This window comes from Haliotis asinina, chromosome 15 (genome assembly GCF_037392515.1).
Source record: "Haliotis asinina isolate JCU_RB_2024 chromosome 15, JCU_Hal_asi_v2, whole genome shotgun sequence".
Classification (NCBI taxonomy): Eukaryota; Metazoa; Mollusca; class Gastropoda; order Lepetellida; family Haliotidae; genus Haliotis; species Haliotis asinina.
This window is the reverse complement of record NC_090294.1, coordinates 30,005,136-30,025,353: the sequence shown is the minus strand read 5'-3', so window position 1 is coordinate 30,025,353 and position 20,218 is coordinate 30,005,136. Positions and strand designations below refer to the sequence as shown.

At 39.0% G+C, this 20,218-nt stretch overlaps 1 long non-coding RNA gene across 1 annotated transcript in view; it reads left to right on the top strand.

The window, feature by feature from the left end:
- The window catches only part of LOC137265793 (uncharacterized), a 38,562-nt gene that overhangs the window by 4,276 nt on the left and 14,068 nt on the right, over positions 1–20,218 (top strand). Inside the window, exon 2 of the long non-coding RNA XR_010954941.1 lies at positions 183–258. This is a non-coding gene — a long non-coding RNA (uncharacterized lncRNA). The remainder of the gene's footprint in view (positions 1–182; positions 259–20,218) is intronic.

Sequence of the window (20,218 nt, the reverse complement as noted above, 5' to 3'; positions counted from 1 at the left end):
CACAAAGTGTGTTCACGATCACCCAACTGCAGTTTAATCTTGAAAAAACCTATCACTCTGGAATGTCGTCCATGCTTGTGTCTCTTCACCCACATAGCTCAACTGAAGATCTTGCTCATTTAGGGAACATTTTCATAGATTGTGATGTTGAGATCTTTGACAAACATTAATTTGTTTTACAGGAAGATCGTGGAAGGTCTCGGAAACGCAAAAGAAGGAAAAGCAAATGAGAGATTAATAAGGAAAGAAGAGATGAAGGTAAAAGTTATAAGCACAGCAAAACATATGAACGAGTCTATCCTGCAGAATCTGTTGGACCCAATTGTGATTGTCCAAAGAAGTGCTTTGAAGAGATTGGGCAACAGAAGATTGATGAGATTTTTACAGGCTTTTGGGGTTTAGGTAATAGAGATAAACAGAATATTTGTTTGGATGTGTAGAGGTAGTACCAGTCAGTAGAAGGCATGGAAACAGAGAAAAAAGGTAAAAGAACTTGCTCTGTAGTGTACAGTGTACAAAGTGCTGAAGGTCTGTATTGTGTGAGATTAACACTGACCAATCAGTTTAACTATGAGTTGGTAATCAAATTATCCAATCCAGCTAGACTCTTCTTGTTAATATGTTCTAAATCATTACTAAAAAAGTTGTGTTGCTGTTGATTTTATTTTTTATGGTTGACAAAGTTGTAGACCAGATTAAAGATAAGTATACAGTTTCAGTCCATGTACAATACAAAACTGCAGAAGGTGTAATGTATACTGTAATGACTGCTCCACTACGTTGACATCATTGTCGTTTTGCTGTTTAGGTTTGTTAGTAACGACACAATCTGTTACTAATCTGTTGTGTTGTTGTCAAGGTTCGTTTGAGAAGACATTCTGTTTGTATTCCTTAACAAATAAATAACTTTTTATTCAACTTTGTGGTTATTCTATATTTTACTATCTAGAGGATGATCAAAGGTTCTTCCTACACAATTCTCTGTCAAAACAAGTTTCATCTTTTTCAATGGTCACTATGCTTTATCACTCAAAACCATCGGCAATAACGTGATAAGCTGTGTTCGGCAAATCAATGATAAGCCACATGCATTTATTGGATATTGTGCATATAAGTTAATACAATCATTATTTGTTATGCTATTAGAACAATGTACAACTCCCACAAATAAGATGAGCAGTTTGTTTAGGCTATGATACAAACTGTTTTCAAAAAGAGACCAATCCTGATTTTATGTAAACTGACAAACTTTAAAACTCGATTTTCTCAAAAGTAAAATTATGTGGGTTATCAACGTTTTGCCCCGAACCCTTCACTTATTGTCCTATACCTCCACATCTCTGTGAAGTCTTAGGCTAAAGCTGTAGTTCTGACATGTTTGTGTACATAAATGTGTTGATGCTGCATGAATACAACTAACGATATTACTGCATGTATTATACAGGAAGTAGTAGATGAAAGAGAAACGGTCAGGTTATCCAATTATAACCTCAATGTGTTTAACTTTCCTACACAATTCCAAAATCCTTATCATATGTTATGTTTTGTAGAACTCTTTCTCAGTAACTTACAGATTCCTAAGTTCTGTCGGAAATAGAAAAATCAAATACATCCAAGATAGCCCACTCAAGTCTAGAAAATGTGGCAAGTCTACATTTCCTCAGCTTCTGAAAATTAAGAATGTCTCAGGTCTGCATTTCATTATATTATTTGTTTTTTACTGTGAACCTTTTTTCAGTAGAATATGAACATTTCAGCAACTAGTTGTTAGCTTAGAAAAAAATCCAATTATTTTGCATTTATATCTACACTTTAGTAAGGGGAGATTATTGGAGAAATGAACATTGCGCAAGTCCAAATCGACTTATTTGGAACAGACCATGGCTTTATTCAAATGAAAGTGCAATGATGTTGTATTACAACTGGCACTTTTTAAAAATTAACTTTCCTTCATTTCAAATGATAGCGGAGGTAAAAAATGAAAAATAAGAAATAATAAGTCTAATACGGAAACTATTAAGAATGTTGCTACCTTAGAGTTTGACTATTACTATAAAAAGAAACAGACAGGAGGGGTCGTCTCAAAAGCAAAACCACGATGGGTGTCGTAGTCGGTAGCTGGTCGATATCAGCCATGATAAGATAATCCTTATGGGGAAATAAGCTGGGTAAGCAAACGGCATGTCATAACAATTTACAAATATTATCCTGTCCAGTCTATCATCAGGTGGTATACCACATATGCATCTGAGACATTTAATACGATAACTGATTTAGACTTGTATCACAACATAAACATTATGAAAGATACAATGTTTAAGCAATAGATGAGACATATCCAACACACATAAAAAAAAGTACAGAATATTAATGAGATGACCCCTTGTGCCTGTAGGCAGGACATGCATTTCATACCAGGTGAGCGCATGGTCTGTCGTCATACTTGCCCGAGAGACTTTATTTCTTCTAAGTTATGTCCGAGTAAATTTGTTTTCAAGAAACCACAGACAGATTACTTAACACAACCCAGCAATCACGTCATAGAAGGAACGATATTCAGTTAGTAGTATAGAAAATGTGTAGGAAGCTAGTCGTTTTGTTGATCTCTCGACGTCACCAAAGACATGGCATATTGTTGTGTTGCCATCAATTGCTCCTTGGGGTCGGGTGATGGTGTCACTATGCACAGATTTCCATCAGACCCTCTAGTTTGTGCTAAATGGGTTGTTTGTGTGAGCGAAGCAACCGTTGTGGAAGCTTGTGGTATATGCTATATCGGATGGTTCACACCCTACCTCGCTTCCAGGATAGAAAATGCTATTGAGATTTGTATTCTGTAATATATGAGATAATATCAAGACTACTTACTACACATTGCTGGCCAGATGGATTTTGCATGAACATAATGATTTCTTCCTCGGAGGCGAGGTTGTGGTCAAAGTGACAATATTATTGTAAGTAATGTTTAATTCACCCCCACCTTGCTTCCAAGAGTGAAACTGTTATAAAACAAACAGTGTCATGAAAAATGCTATTGTCCATCAATCAAGTACATATGTTACTATCAGAAGAAAGTAATTTTGATTTTGTAAGTCAGTAAAAACAAACTTAAATAGCATTTATTCCTCAGACCGGCGCGCCACCATTTTTGAAAATCGTGAAGTCACGGGTTAAAGTTAGTTTGAATTAATGAGATTATTCGCACGCACACCCTAGTTTATGTTGTCTGTATTATTTCACTTCACGACCAAAACAATGATTATGCTGAATGCTACGACAACAAACAAAATGCAAATATTAAAATTAAAACAAAGTAAAGTTATAGGAGCAATGTCAGCAATGCTGTTACCGTGTTTGAGGAATGTATCCATCAGTATCCACAAAAACGAGTGATATATAATTCATCTGCAGATTTCCCAAGTGATGTTTCTTTTAACAGTCTAATTAATATACGAAAACACAATGTGTTTTTCACATTGCTGTATAGTCTCATTGGTCACCCAAGATAGCACACCTGGCAACTAATTGTATAATGTGCGTCATTCGTTTAAAAAAGTAACTTAGCCAATAATGAGCAATCAATCAATGTATTGGCGGTTAATCCCTTGAAAAAAGTCGTAAGAGGCGACTAACGGGATCGGGTGGTTAGGCTTGCTGACGTTGGCACATGTCATCGGTTCTCAATTGCGCAGATCGATGCTCATGTTGTTGATCACTGGATTGTCCGGTCCAGACTCAATTATTTACAGACAGCCGCCATATACCTGGAATATTGCTGAGTGCGGCATAAAACTAAACTCACTCATTCACCTTTGAAAGAAGGGTGTTGTTTTTACACAGGCATTGACACGACAGAGTGTATTAACTATAGGTTAGTAAATGTACATGCATAAACACTAACTTTTGACAAATCCCCATTTAAATCCGCATAAAGGTAATTAATCAATCAGAGTGTTATCGGTTTATCCTTTGATCGATCCAGACACAAGAAATGCCAAGTGGGGACCTTTGTCGGGTAATCTAAGTGGCGTTACCACTAATTATACCTGTTATAAATTCATTAACTGAGCATCAAGCGAATGATGACAAGTAACGTGTAGGTTTATACCACATAATACAGATTACAACCTACCAACACCAAGTGATTTTGACGGAATCGTCTATGAAAACAAGGGTTGTAACTCGGAAACTGGGCAAAGCAGGCGACAAAACTAAATGATAGTAGATTGTGAGAACATATAACTTTCATTTTTTACAACAGCTGTTTGTACAAAGCTGTAAACCAAATAGTTTACCCCTAAAATGTAGATGAATTCTGCATAGACCCTCACATCTATACCTACTATTACGTCGCAGAGATGCACTGCTCTGATTAGTGGAAATTTCGTTTGCTATTGAGAATTGTGAGTTGTTGTCAGAAAGGTCAATTTAAGGTAATTAAAAATCGAAATGAGCAGTTTTTATGACAGGGTTTCATTTATAATGCTGTATATGAGTGATTTATGCATTTGCACACCCAGAGTATACGTGAACTTTATGTACTAGTGTTAGTTTAAGTCCGATCTGAGATTTGAACTAACCAACTCACCTGTGTGGTAGCCTAGTGGTTAGAACATTCTCTCATCACGCCGAAGGCCTGGGTTCAAATCCCAACATGTGCACAATGTGTGAAGCTCATTTCTGGTGTATCCCATCATGATATAGCTGTAATATTGCTGCAAGTGGCGTATAATTCAAAGTTAATTATTGAGCCAATGCAGCTTCCACACTTCAAGCTTGTGACTCAACCCAACAGGAATACTAGAATCTCTTTACTGAGAAAGTGTACTCACAAATATAACATGTGTTACATTTGACCACTTTCTAAAATTACATTTTATATGCATTATGTATTAAGTACTGAACACTTGTTATTAACGAAACAAACAACCCTAAGTGAGAAAGGGCTTCCTGTTTTCAAAACTATTCGATAGGAATCTTACAGATGGTCTTGAAATCTTCATAGGATGCATAGCATGACCCTGCTTAATCTGCTAAGCAGGCTGTTGACACCAAAAAATGTCATCTTTTCTACTTTCTGTTTTTAGCATTGTTTCATTATGCTCATATTGTACCATGTTCACTGTAGGCACTGGTGGTATGTGTGTTATGCAAGTGCCTGTGAACCTGATCACACATGATCAACATATTTAAAAGGTCACATGCTACCAAAAAATCAAACGAATGAAGATTTTTATGGATATCAACTTCTTTATATGAGAACACATCAGAGCTGTATTTATATGTACAGGTAAACAGTAACAAAGTAACAAGTGGAATGAATTAACGAAAGCTGGAAGCCAGTATAAACAAGCACTGATTGGAAGCCGATAGTTATGATAACAATGATGGAAGCCAATGGTAATACATTACAGATGATAGGATATGTTTACATAACACAGATAGGGAGTAAGGACGATGTACATGATTGGGGATAAGGATGGAAGCCAATGGTGATACATTACGCATGATTGGAGTAAGCATTAACTCCGAAACGTTGTGTTCTCATATAAAGAAGTTGATATCCATAAAAATCTTCATTCTTATGTATTTCACTTCTAAATGCCCTTCAAAGACTAAAAAAAATCAAACATAATTAAAACACATTTGTCACTTATTCATGACATATAATATACATTGCTGCTTTTAAAAAAACAAATAAAAAAAATTATAAGGGTACAATTTGAAGCGATTCAAAAGTGCAATATTTTGTACTTGGGCTTAGGTGTCGGCCCGGGAGAGCTACTTTTTAAATTAGCGTAGTTCCAGGAAAGCTACTTTCTCCGACGCAAGATTGTACCGCCAAAATTACTTAACTGAATAAACACTGTGATCAGTTAACCCTGACAATTACCGATTAATGGAAAAAAAGACCCCTGTGATTTTTTCATTTTTAATGCGATTTGTTTCCTATTAGGATCTCAGAGTACAGCATCTAAGTGTGTGATGTTTACAATTTTGATGAGAACTACATCTGCCTCCAACTCATATCTACTCATGTTTGTCAATTTCCTATCTCTCATTATGTATATTTATCTGATGGGGCTATACCTTCAGTCCATCATTCTTTATTTGGACTTCATTGGAGCAGGACATATGGACACAGCCGGACACTACCCCACGCACTCACTTGCCATCTTAACTCCTCCTCCTCAGAGAGACTTTGATCCATACAAGAGCTGTAGCGCCTGGCTTTCTGGGTGCATGCCCGCTCCCCTAGTAATTCTCTCCATCTTTTATTTACTCATACTTTAATATAAACAAAACTTCAAAAACATTTTCCCCTCTACTGTTGTTTAACTTTTGTAAATACCTCATCATTGCGAAACCTTTTGCCTTTGTACATAGTTGTTCACTTCCTTTGTATATATTTTACTTCCATTTCCCATGTTTTTCACCCCTTTTTACGCCTTACAAACATAATCTTATTCAACTCATCCTCACCCTCATTGCAGTTGTCCCACCCCTTTACCCACCCAACCCCAGCCCCCAATCCCCCCTCCCCCCACCCCATGCTACACTATGGACTCCCCCCACCCAACTACCTCCCTCTTCTCCATCCCAAACAAAGACTTTCCTCCCCTTAGATTCCCCCATCAAATCGACCCAATCCCCATAAACTTTGGCCTTGACCTTGACTCTCTCATTACCACTGAACCTGTCTCCCAACCAACCAATATACCACCCAAAAACAGCCAGCCCACCCCTACCATTATTCCTACCAATCAAACTCCAGACCCCACTGCCCCTCTCAATCAGCCCACAAACTCCACTAAAACTACCAAACGACACCACACATCACCCACTGAAAACACCCAAACCCACAAAAAATAATTCGCCCAACCCACCCCACCCCCATCACAACCAAAAAAGTACATACTCCTTGCATTCGCCACAAACACAAACACCCCACTCAACCACACATATTCCATCAACAAATTTGCCTCATGCCTAAAAAAACACAACATACAATACAAGTACCTAAACAATTGCGGCCGAGGTTTTAAAGTTACATTCACTGACAAACAAGCACTTAACAACACACTCACAGAAACACTCATTGATTGTAAACAAATTTGTTAGCAAGCACCTTGATGGGAGACACAAATACAAGGGGTCATCAAAACAGATTGCAGGGAAACACCAACAGACATAAAAAACTACATTGACATGGGAAACACAATCACCACACAACCCAAAATCACGCATTTCAAAACAATAAACAACAGAGAACCCACACAATACAACACAAACACACAAACAACATTCCTCACCTTCAATACCACCACACTACCCACTCACATTACATTTGGAGCTCTCACTTACAAAGTGCACCCCATCAGAAAAAAAACCCAACAATGCAAATACTGTTTCTCCTACACCCACACCACCAACACATGCAAATACTGTTTCTCCTACTCCCACACCACCAACACATGCAAATACTGTTTCTCTTACTCCCACACCACCAACACATGCAAATACTGTTTCTCCTACTCCCACACCACCAACACATGCAAATACTGTTTCTCCTACACCCACACCACCAACACATGCAAATACTGTTTCTCCTACACCCACACTACCAACACATGCAAATACTGTTTCTCCTACACCCACACTACCAACACATGCAAATACTGTTTCTCCTACTCCCACACCACCAACACATGCAAATACTGTTTCTCCTACTCCCACACCACCAACACATGCAAATACTGTTTCTCCTACACCCACACTACCAACACATGCAAATCACCTATGCTATGTCCAAAATGCGGGTCAGACACACACACAATTGACTAATGTAGATGGGACAGATATTGCATCCACTGCCACACACACGGACACACAGCCACACAAAACACATGCCCCATCAAACAGAAACACATACTCAACATAAATAAACACATCAAACACACTGACCTGCCTAAACCTGCACGCCCACACATATCTTACAAATCAATCCTCTCTGCCTCCTCCTCGTCACCCTACACCAGCTCCACCCCAAACATTTCCCTCTCATCCCTTCCCCCTCCCCCACCCCGCAAACAATCCTCACCACCCCCACCACCTAAAACAACCCGCACACAACTACCCAAGCCCATCCCACCCCCACCCCCCAAAAAAACCCCTCCTCCCACTACCAACCGCACCAACTAAACCATCCCACCCCAAACCACCACCCCCTCTAAACCCTTTCCCCACTGTACCTCCCACCCATACCACCCCAACCCCAGCACCACCCCACCCTAAAAACAAACCACAACCACCACAACCCACCAAACAAACCACATCCCCCAAACAAACCACCCTCACTATCACACCCTCACTATCACACCACAGAAACAAAACCAAAACCTAAACAAACTAGTTGAGTTCATTATAGCAGGCACCCTCATGGAAAAACCCACAGCCAAAAAACTACATGCACTCGCACACAAAACAAAACTCTACCACAAAAGCTTAGCCAGTCTCCGTATCGCCCTTAAAAAACCCTACTAAAATCAGTCTACCACTAAGCTACCTTAGCAATTACCTTCTTTCCACTTATTCAAAATTAAGCCCCATCCCATGGTCTTTATTAACTTTCTATTCAAAATTACAGTAACCATGGCACTCATACAGTGGAACTGCAAGTCTCCGAGCTCATGGGCATGAACTTAAGGCACTCACAGCCCATAACAAAATTTCCCCTGATATAATTGCTCTGCAAGAAACAAAACTCTCACCCAAAAGTTTCATAGCAGAGCAACTAAATTTCAAAATTATAGAAATACCAGTTAAAGAACTAGAAGTCCTGGCAATTAACACAAAACTTAACAATAAAGACCTCACCATTATAAATGTTTATAGAAAGCCTGATCTCAAAATTACCCCCCAAGACCTGGACACCCTTTCTAAATTCATCTCCCCATCCACCACTATCCTCGGAGACTTTAACGCTCACCACCCACTGTGGGGCACTAGAGACTTTACTGATACCAGTGGAACCCGCCTATCTGACTGGCTTAATCAACATAACCTTACTACCCTAAACGATAATCAACCCACACGCTACCCCCTTACAAACCTACAATCACCCACAGCCATAGACATCACAATCACCACACCCAAACTTACACAAGCTTGTACATCGGAGGTACACTACGACACCTGGGGCAGTGACCACTGCCCCATCACAATAACAATACAATCACACATCTCCACTCCCACCCCACCTACCAACACCCCACCCACTACCACCACAGACATCAGATACAACCTAAAAAAACCAGATTAAAACAAATTCATTACATTATGCAAACAAGTAAACATAAACACTATACAAGACCCCAACATCAACACTTTCAACGACAACTACACAAACACTATTCTAAAGATAAGAGATAAATGCATTCCCACCTTCCGGCTAAACCCAACACAAAAAACAGTCCCCTGGTGGAGCTCTGACATAATAAGCGAATAATGTTTCTCGCCAACGGTCTAATTACGAAACCAAACTGCAAATTGGTCGGCGCCAGCTCCTTCGACCGTGACGGACAAAGGAACTTAGCAGAATTTCTTCACCTAAACAGTCAGGAGGCCGGATGCCCATCATTTGCCATTATTTAAAAATATCCATGGTAATCCTTGTCTGATTGTAACAAAATAGCCCAGCAGTGTAGTTTTTTTCGGATGCTTGGATGGTATAGTTACTCAATTTGATCCTATTTCTGTGTTTTTAACCTCAATATTTAATCATGTTACAAGAAAATATGATGTCTACAGGCACGTAGCAAGCCATTTGTTTCACTCCGGAAGATTGCAAAGCTTTATATTTGGGTAATTTTGAGTGTTGGTAGCTATGGTAGCTACAATGGTTTATTATTTATTATAATAAAAACTCACAGTTGATTTGTTTGAATTCGTAAACAAAGAACGATGACTTTGCCTTTGGTAGAGAAGTCTGAAAATTTTCTTACGTAAAAAAAACCCTTATTTCACCTATTTACCCAAGTACACAGCAAATGCCTGTGTGTATTCCTTATGTAACGAAATTCCGTTGGTATCCTCAAAACAGTTTCGGCCCATAAGTGTTTTCAGGCTGCATGCGACACAGAGATTACATCTTCCTTGCTGTAACTCGCGTTTGATGGTGTAAACCCACACTTGTTATTTGTCATCATTCTCTGGATGGTCAATTAATGAATTTATTACAGGTATAATTAGTAGTAACACAACTTCGGTTACTCAACAAAGGTTCTCATTTGGCATTTCTCCTGTCTGGAGTAAATACTCAACATTATAAATTAAGGTCTGTAATGGCAAATGTATTGTATGTTATGTAATATGTGCATGTAGGTGATGCAAGAGGGTTTATCAGCTGAGTTACAAAAACAAACATCGATCAAAGGATTAACCGATAAGTCACTGATTGATTTATTATTTTTGTCAAAAGGCAGTGTGTGTAGATGACTACACCCTGTCGTAAAGTGCGAGTGTAAAAACAACATCCTCCCCTCAAAGAATTAACCACCCTTGCGTTGACTGGCTCATTATTGGTTAACTAAATTACTTAGAATAGCGGACATCATACAATTAGTTGCCAGGTGTGCTATCTTGGGTTTATCAGGTTTTCATCAACAAAAGACGTGAAACGATGTGTTACTTTTTCGCAAATGAGACAGTTGTAAGACACGCGACACAGAGCAGGATTATTTACCAGCTGCAGATGAATGGAATACGATTTCTTTTACGTGGATATGGATGGATACATTCCTGAACAAGGTAGTAGCTATAGCCTGACATTGTTGCTATGAAATTAGTCTGTTTTACATTCATTATGTGCATTTTGTTTTAACCTATTTGTTGTAGCATTCAGCCGAATCGATATGACAGAAAACACACACTAGATCGCGTATGTGTGTGAAATAGGATCCACATTGGCAATCTATACAATGTATAAATGTTGCTGTTATGTTAGAAATTTACTATGAGTATAAGCAGACTGTGTGTTCTTTTATTAATTTTCAAAATCATACAAATATGACAATAAACTAATTAGGGTTATGAGACAAAATATAGAGACGTACATTGGCTTCGTTATTTTTCCGCCCTAATAGTTTTTACCATTTCTACCACTGGGAGATGATTAACCTTCAAAGTGTTTCATTTGTTTTCATAATACATTTGTAATGAAGTAAAAATGACTTCACCTTAGTTGATCTGTCTATAATTAAACTATCAATTGCGCATACGGACTGCGCAGCAGAGGTCACGAACCAGTCACGAATTCTGGGATATCATCCGGGTACTCAGAGGAGAAAAACAGTAACAAAAGTTTACACCAGTCCACGGAAATTGCTCCACATCAGTTCCCCTTTAATCAGGGCAGCAAAATCAAATCACTGGAGGAAATTCTGCTCCACCCTCAGGCTATCTAAACAAAACTCGCAACACATGTGGAACAAATTTAAAGCCATAAAGGGTACTTTTAAAAAAAACTTCCTGGATCTCCCCACAAACAAATCTGAGGCAAACAAGTTTGCTGCCCACTTTTCGGCCACCAGTAGCTCTACCAACTACCCACCAGCCTTTCAAGACACTATTAAGAAACACCCAACATACACTCAGCAACCACCCCACACTGAACTCCCCATAAACAAAAACATCAACATACATGAACTTAAATCAGCACTCAGAAACAAAAAGTCAGCCTCAGCCCCCCGGTCCAGATACACTCACATACACTATACTAAACAAACTACCACCTAACATGCACCACATAACACTCACTCTCTTCAACCAAATCTGGACCACAGGAACTATCCCAGACACATGGAAAACAGCCAGGGTGGTGCCAATCCTCAAACCAGGGAAGCCCGGCCATGAGCCTGATTCATACCGCCCCATTTCTCTAACCTCCCACTTATGTAAAACTTTAGAAACAATAGTCAATATCAGTCTCAAGCACCTCATACAGTCGAAAAATCTTATTAAAGAGGACCAGAGCGGCTCTACTCCAAACTGGCAATGTTTAGACCACATTTTGCATTTGGAGCAAGATGTCAAAGTAGCCCAAGCACAAAAACAATACACAATAGCCATTTTCATAGACTTTAGCAAAGCTTTCGACATGGTTTGGCACAACGGCCTACTTCAAAAACTTCAAAATCATGCCATACACGGGCGGATTCTAAATTTCATTCACTCATTCCTTAATAATAGACAAATAACTCTCAAATCTCACAACACCATTTCGGACCCTTATCCATTATATAACTGGACCCCCCAGGACAGCATTCTATCTCCCACTCTACTCAACTTTATGATAAACAACATATTTCCTAATTCTTGGCCGAAAATTTCTAGAGCTAAATTTGCAGATGATATTTCCTTCTGGACCTCCTCCACATCGATTAAACAAGCCACCAATAAATGTAAATAAGTGATAAATCACATTCAAAATTGGGCCCCAAAATGGGGGTTCCTCATTAATGTAAACAAACCATGGGCATACTTTTCAAAAATCAATATATGGAAAATTGTACACCCAAACTTCACCTTAATAACCAAAAAATTGAATTCAAAAAGGAAGCAAAATTCTTAGGAGTAACTTTCGACCAACAACTAACATGGACACCCCACATTCATAACTTGGGCAGTTCCTGTCAAAAAGATCTCAATGAGAGCCATCAGCGACACAAACTGGGTGCCGACAAACATGCATTACTTAACATCTATAAAACCCTTATTCTGTCGAGACTGGACTAGGCCGCTCCGGTCCTCCACTCACTCTTCCCCCCCACAACATTCAGAAACTAATTCAGTTCAATTTCAAGCCCTTAAACTAGCCCTTGGTGCGAGAAATGGTACCTCCCTAAACACACTTCTTCTATTAACAGGCAACTTTTCAACCAAACAAAGAATAAATCACACCTCACTCACTTACTGGGCTGGGGCACAACATAACCCACTATATAAACACATCACACAAAAATACTATCAAATTAAAAAATCCACACGTAAAAGATTCAAACTTAACCCACTTAAAGCACCCTTCCTCACACACCTACACAATCTGCTACACTCACAACAATTACTCAACATACAACACACACCTCCCATTACAAGCTACATTAACGACAAACCACTACCAAACACTGACATCACTCTCAACTCCATCCTCCAACATCTCCCCACAACCACCACCAAACATGACATAGCAAACATTTTCCTCGACTACATAAACACAAACTACCCCAAGCACACCCACATATACACTGATGCATCCATTATAACACAAACAAGCTCACAGGTATAGGCATTCACGTACAACAAACACCCCCTATTACTACAAAATCACCACTACACCAATCACACTTTTATAAACACAGCAGAACTTACAGCTATACTGAGACTCTGCACTCCATCTGATCCCCTCCCTCCCCCAATCTAACTTCCTTATCCTGTCCGACTCACTCAGCTCTATTAAACAAATACATAACAAGCATTCCAAATCAAGTCCTGATCTAATACATAATATAGTCATCCAAACAGATTCTCTCACCCACCACAACAAAACATCACACTAATATGGATACCTAGTCACACACACATACCAGGCAATCACATAGCAGACACAGCAGCCAAACTAGCAACAACACACCCCTCACTCAACATTAACTTACACACATCTAAAACAGAACTTAAACAACTTATTAAACCAAACATAAAACACACAAACTTCCAACACAACATAAACACAAACAAAACTACATGGGTTACATCTATCATCACATCACCAATCACAAAAACACCCACATTCTCCAACAACAAACGCACAGACACAGCCATAAATAGACCTATCACAGGCATCACAAACCATAACCATACACTATACAAACAAAACAGACATACAGACGGCTTATGTACTCACTGCAACACAGAAGAAGACATCAACCACATATTCACACAATGCACAGCACAACAAGTAAACATAGTAGAACTACATAACAGCATTCCAGTCAAATTCCACAACAACACCCACCTACTACTAAATCCCCACATCTTCCAAGCAATATCAACATTTCTAGAAAACTCAAACATACTGCACAAAATATATACACCTCAGAAATATGGTCGTCGCTATTTCACTCTCGTTCAGAGACCGCGGTGGCGTGTTCGCTTTATCAACTGTAGTATATCCAAGGGAGGCAATTCACCTCAACCGCCACATCTCGCGTCTAACATTACAAAGTTTTTGGTGGTCAGTCGGCATGCACTGTAAAGTTGTGTCAATCACACAGTGTCCTGGGCATTTTTAGAGGTCAGTTGGTATGCGCTGTAAAGTTGTATCAATCACACAGTGTCCTGGGCAACATAAGTATTCCAGTTTTAATAAGCATAGTTTGTGTGTTTGTGTTGTTTATCTGTATATAGGTTATATGTAGCGGGTGTCATGTGCATAAAGGTACCTCCAACAGACAGTACCCAGCTGCGGTAATGGTGAGTGCAATATTTGTAGATATGTTTGTCTTCAAACCCATTCTTCCTAAATATGGAATGTTAGTACTTTAAATGTTATTATCAATTGGAATAACACCAAGTAATATTTAATATTTGTATTAATCATTCTTATAGCATGTATATTGCTTAGCAATTCTATATATTTTTGTATATTATTACAACATCAAACATCCAGTGATCAACAGCATGAGCTCAGTTGGGATGAACCGAAGACGGGTTAACCAAGTAAGCGTGCCTCACCACCTGATCCTGTTAGTTGCCTCTTACTACAAGCATAGTCATCTTTTTGGGAAGAAAGTATTGCTGAAGACCAATTCTAGCCAGTGAGTGTAGGAAATTTCCCCAGTAGGACAATTCCCCTCTGGACATTTCCACATGTCAACTTTACCTGACACCAGTTTTGTAACTAGTAGCACATTTAATTCCCCATTCATCGTAAAACTGTAGTACTATAAATGTGATGGGATCAACTAATCTGTTATTATGTGCGTTCATTTGTTAGGGGTTATGGTATTAGCTCATCAGTGCAATAGGTGTGTCCCCATTAGGTGTATGTTGGTCACTTTGGCCATTGGAATGTTTTGTATAATCCTTTCAAGTAGTTTTCAACATGGGTCTCAATATGTAGTGTCCATCAGCTCATGTAGCAAACACCTCATTACAGTATTAACGTCTCCAATAATTGCTTTCTCCAATATAAAATCACATTTACAGTACGGTATGAATAACCTGTTAGAATGCTGTCATATCCTAAATTCTGAAATGGAATTCTCTCTGAATACCCAGTTTAGGTCTGAAGCTCTGTTTCTATGAGCTGAATTCTCTCTGAATAACCAGTTTAGGTCTGAAGCTCTGTTTCTATGGGTATAGGTATACCCCATTCCAAGTGACTTTCAGGTTAATCAAATAGACAATGAACTCATTAAACTGAGTGATCCGGTTACATAATAACTGGTAATGTACTGAAATCCATTAAAAACACAATTTGACATTCATACTTTGTTTACTCACTCAAATGTCAACATATATAGTAACTGGCCCATATGTTTTAAATAAACATCTGTGGATAACTTAATCAGAACATGTCCAATCAACAACGTCGGGGACGCAACAGTATCAAACAAAGGAGTGAGTCACTTGCAGTCAATATCGTGTGTATCCACCGTGCACTGCAAGACAGTCGCCGGGGGCACTGGAACACACACATTTCTCAGAAACAGCTGTTGGATGGTCTGCCAGTGATCTTGAAGGGCCAACGTCAATTCAACACTTGTCTTTGGTCAAAACGACCATGTTCAAAAACGACCATGTTCAAGTCTTTCTTCACGTCGATAAATCTGTCGCTGCCCATCTGCAAAGGGTACGTTAAACCAGCATTAAGGCAGTCATTTGTCCTCTTTGCAGCATCACCAACTGTTTTGAACCTATTTTGCAAGTGTGATACTCGCATATTGTGGTCCTGTCGAGCTGTAGTCAAAGGTGGTGCATCAGGTCGTGGACAAATGCATCACTTCCCTTGGCCCCAAAACTTTTTGTTAGTTAACCAATGGTGTATGAATGCACATTACAATGCCTGACAATCATCAAATCTGATGAAACGCTGCTAACCATAGCAACAGTCTGATTATTTTCGTCTTGTGTCAAGTGTGACATTTTCTCAATGTGATTCAGTTTGACAATTCCGTGTGCTTTAATAGGGCACATGCACAACATTTTTAATGAATGTGGTTGTTTTTGTTCCAGGACAACAAATACCAATCACGTTTTGAATATCTTTCTGTATATATATATACAAAATCTGCCTAAACTTGTACTGTTGTAAAAATTCATATGCCCCACTGTATTCTTCTAGTGTTGGAAAGATAGCACATAATGGGTTGGAAGTGTGTTTGAAATAATGTTTCTCATAACTGGTACAATAATTTCTTCATAACAGTCATAAGTATGGTATATTGTTGTAAATAAATAGCATTATATCAACCTGTACTTTCTCTTTAAATGGGACCCGTAAAGGTACCAGGGTAGAACTTTTACTTATCTCTAAATGGTGTGTTGTTAGTACTCTTCTAGTTTTACAATAGCCAGCATACACCTTAGCAACACTATCACCTACACATTGTGGTTTCCCTCAGCCTTCCAACTTGCTTTTTGTATATTAATTCTTAAAACAACAAAGCAAGTCACCAATAGAAAAATATAAAACCATACAAAAATCAATTACTAGTATGTTATATTTATATATATTATCATGAATTTACATGCATTGTATATCGCTCTTTCTGGTTTAATGCATTGCATAATAGTGCATAGTGTGCCATGAAGTTTCTTCTGATGTGTAAGCAGTACTCTACACACCAATCAAGCTTCTTACATTTAATTAGAAAAGTAAGTATTTGTTCACAAGGTTTTTTTCACAAATTTTGTCATTGATCATTCTTTACTGCTGATATGTCATCACATTATATGAATATAAACTACTCTATGTATGGCAAAATGATGTTTGCAGTTTTGTCAAGTTATATTTCACTTTATGATATAAATTTACACCATCTGTTCCAAGTTACACGTGACCAGTGAAGGTCCCGGGGTAGAATAGGCCTTCAGCAACCCAAGCTTGCCATAAAAGGCGACTCAGCTTGTCGTAAGAAGCGACTAACGGGATCGGGTGGTCAGGCTCGCTGACTTGGTTGACACATGTCATCGGTTCCCAATTGCGCAGATTGATGCTCATGTTGTTGATCACTGGATTGTCTGGTCCAGATTCGATTATTTACAGACCGCCGCCATATAGCTGGAATATTGCTGAGTGCGGCGTAAAACTAAACTCACTCACTCCAAGTTACATGTCCATAATTTGTTTACAAAACACTAACAGAGCAAGTTCACTTTCAACAGTTCACCCTGGGCTACCATAACTGTCAGTGAATCTGTACTGGTACATGTGTACTGATACATCTTCCAGGTGTGCAACATTAAAAGCCAGTCCAACCAACCAACTCTGGAACAGCAGCATCAAACCTTCATCCTTAGTTTCACCCCACAACATCACCTCATATACAAATCTGGGTAATGAGCCACACCTGTATTTTCAGCACTGCTTCAACATTGTCATGCCCAACACCACCTTGGCATAATTCGCAATCACATGTATGTATTTGTCATTACTCATTTAACCTACCTAAAAACCTACTCTCCTGATGGGCTGAAATGTTTTCACAGTTAATGTGTGCTATTTGCCTAAAACAGAAATATGTCTGTATCACTTCAGTAACCATCAACAGCACAAATCAAGGGAAGGTCACCTACTACCTCATAGCTGACAGAGGCGATGATCTCACTTCACAGAATACTGAAATGCCTTTTGCCTACATCATCTCCTTTGCACAAAATGTATTCACCTGTATTCACAAGATCCATGTGTTGTCTTATACCTACAATATCGGTCAGCTTATGACAAACAAAACCATGCATGCATGAGGTCAATAATAATATTCCCCAAGTGTTATTTGAATCACAACAGAACACAATAAACTTTTACAAGCACATTTATTAATGCAAGCTCAAAACAACACACAATTTTTAAACATATAATGTTTACCATGTTTACTGTGCATACTCAGTTCAGCTCAGCCACTGTAAGAATATTCCCACTTCCCACATACAAGTGTCCCTCTCACTGATCCTGCAAACACCTCCCACTACCACATCAGAAGCAGTGTGGCAAACATTATCTTCTCAGGAACCCTATGGCTTATGAATATAAGCATCTCCAGAACCTACAATAATACCGCTTGAGATTACCACATTGTTTATCTGACATTATTACTAAGTTATTATGGTACATATGTATAGCACACATAACCAACACAACTAGTACCTCTTCTAGGTGCTGGTATATGTCTCCCTCCATCCTTGCGTGTCAATCTGAACATCGTACTATCAATCTCAACTCACTGTGCATCATACAACACTTGCAGTCACTTTTCGCAGCCAGTTACTTTGGCTTTCTCATCCTCATTACAAGGTACCCATTCACAGCTGAGTTGCTAGGTACACAAGTACAAGTCATAGTACTGTGTCCAGGTTAACTGCCTGTTGCTGTACCTGCAAGTAGGTGTTTGTATAAATACATGTGTCTACCATTTGCTCATATACCAAGGCATTCATGGGTTCTTGCAAGTTCAGAAGGTTGTGTTCTGTACACGAGGGGTGGTGACAACACTGAAAGAATCTGCACATAAAGATGACACTTAGTTACAGGTGGGCTCCACTGACACCTCAAGCTTGCTGCATCACTAACCTGGCCTCTTGGCTAACAAGCCCACTGCTGCTTCACATAAATGCCAGTCACCTCTTAGATGTTGGCTTTATACCCTATGTCATTGATATCTTATTGGTTCACTGTATACTTATGCAGTTCTCTTTCTTTCCTTATGTTCCACTAGTATACTTTCCATCCATAATCTGAAGGCCTCAATCGTTTAGTAAGGAGTTTACTCATGTACTTGTAAATATCTAACCTCATATTCTTAGCTTCCATTTCCTTTATTTATCCCAGTACATTTATTGGCAACATCTCACACTAAAAAAATAATTTCTACCTAATTTTTATTGGAGAGTTTTAAAAACACTATCACTCAGTCTGATGTTCCATTCAGTGCAAGTATTGAGCTTGTTCTAACAACACTTGTAATACATTGTGTTTTGTCATACTGTGAAACATGTAGGTGTCACTCCATCTTATCAGAATGTTTTTTTGTTCACCCTGTTGAGTTAGTATTTAATTTCATCTTTGAAAGTGTAATTTGAAGTACATGTGCTACATGTGTTTACTCATATGCTCGACATGTATCTATTTACTCATCATGGAGTAATATTTGCTTATAGTTCTTATGAATTCCTTTCATATGTTGTGTTATGGTATATCAAGGTAAAAACACTGAGGTTCACTGCGGTAGTCTAGTGGTTAAAGCTTTGGTCTGTCACACCCTGGTGTGAATCCCCACATGGATTAATATGTGAACCCCATTTCTGGTGTTCTGTGCCCTGATGTTGCTGAAATATTGCTCAAAGCAGTGTAAAAACAAACTCAGTCAGTCAGAAAAAGATTGAATCACCCTGTGTTAGCCTATCCCATTCTAATGAAATGGTATTAACATTTCATTCATGAATGGCATAGTTTCCAGGCCAGGCCGCGTGGAGGCCCAGGGTATCTGGCCCAAAAAGAAAAAGGGCTAAAAGGTCTCATTGAAAAAGTTCATTGTTCTACCCCAACACAAACAGCTCCCAAGCATCAGCTTGAATCATTCTTCATTGTCATGTTATCCTGACGAGCACAGTTTCTGCATTGAACACTGTATAAGAGTCTTCTAATTGCCATGTTATCCAGACTGTCTCACATCTGTTCTGTAGAGAGGGCTGGTGGGAGAGGCTTGCCTGTCATGTCACCATCACTGGTATATCTTCAGAAACGAATACTGCTGAGAGGGTCATGACTGTCATGTTATCCTCACTGACTGATATCTCTTCTCAAGTGAAGGCTGCTGTGAGGGTCTTGGTTGTCATGGTTTTATTGTCAGGTTATCCACATCTGTTTTGTGGAAAGAGCTGCTTGGAGGGTCTTGATTCTCTTGTTACCTTGGCTGACTGGCATCTGTTCTGAAGGCTG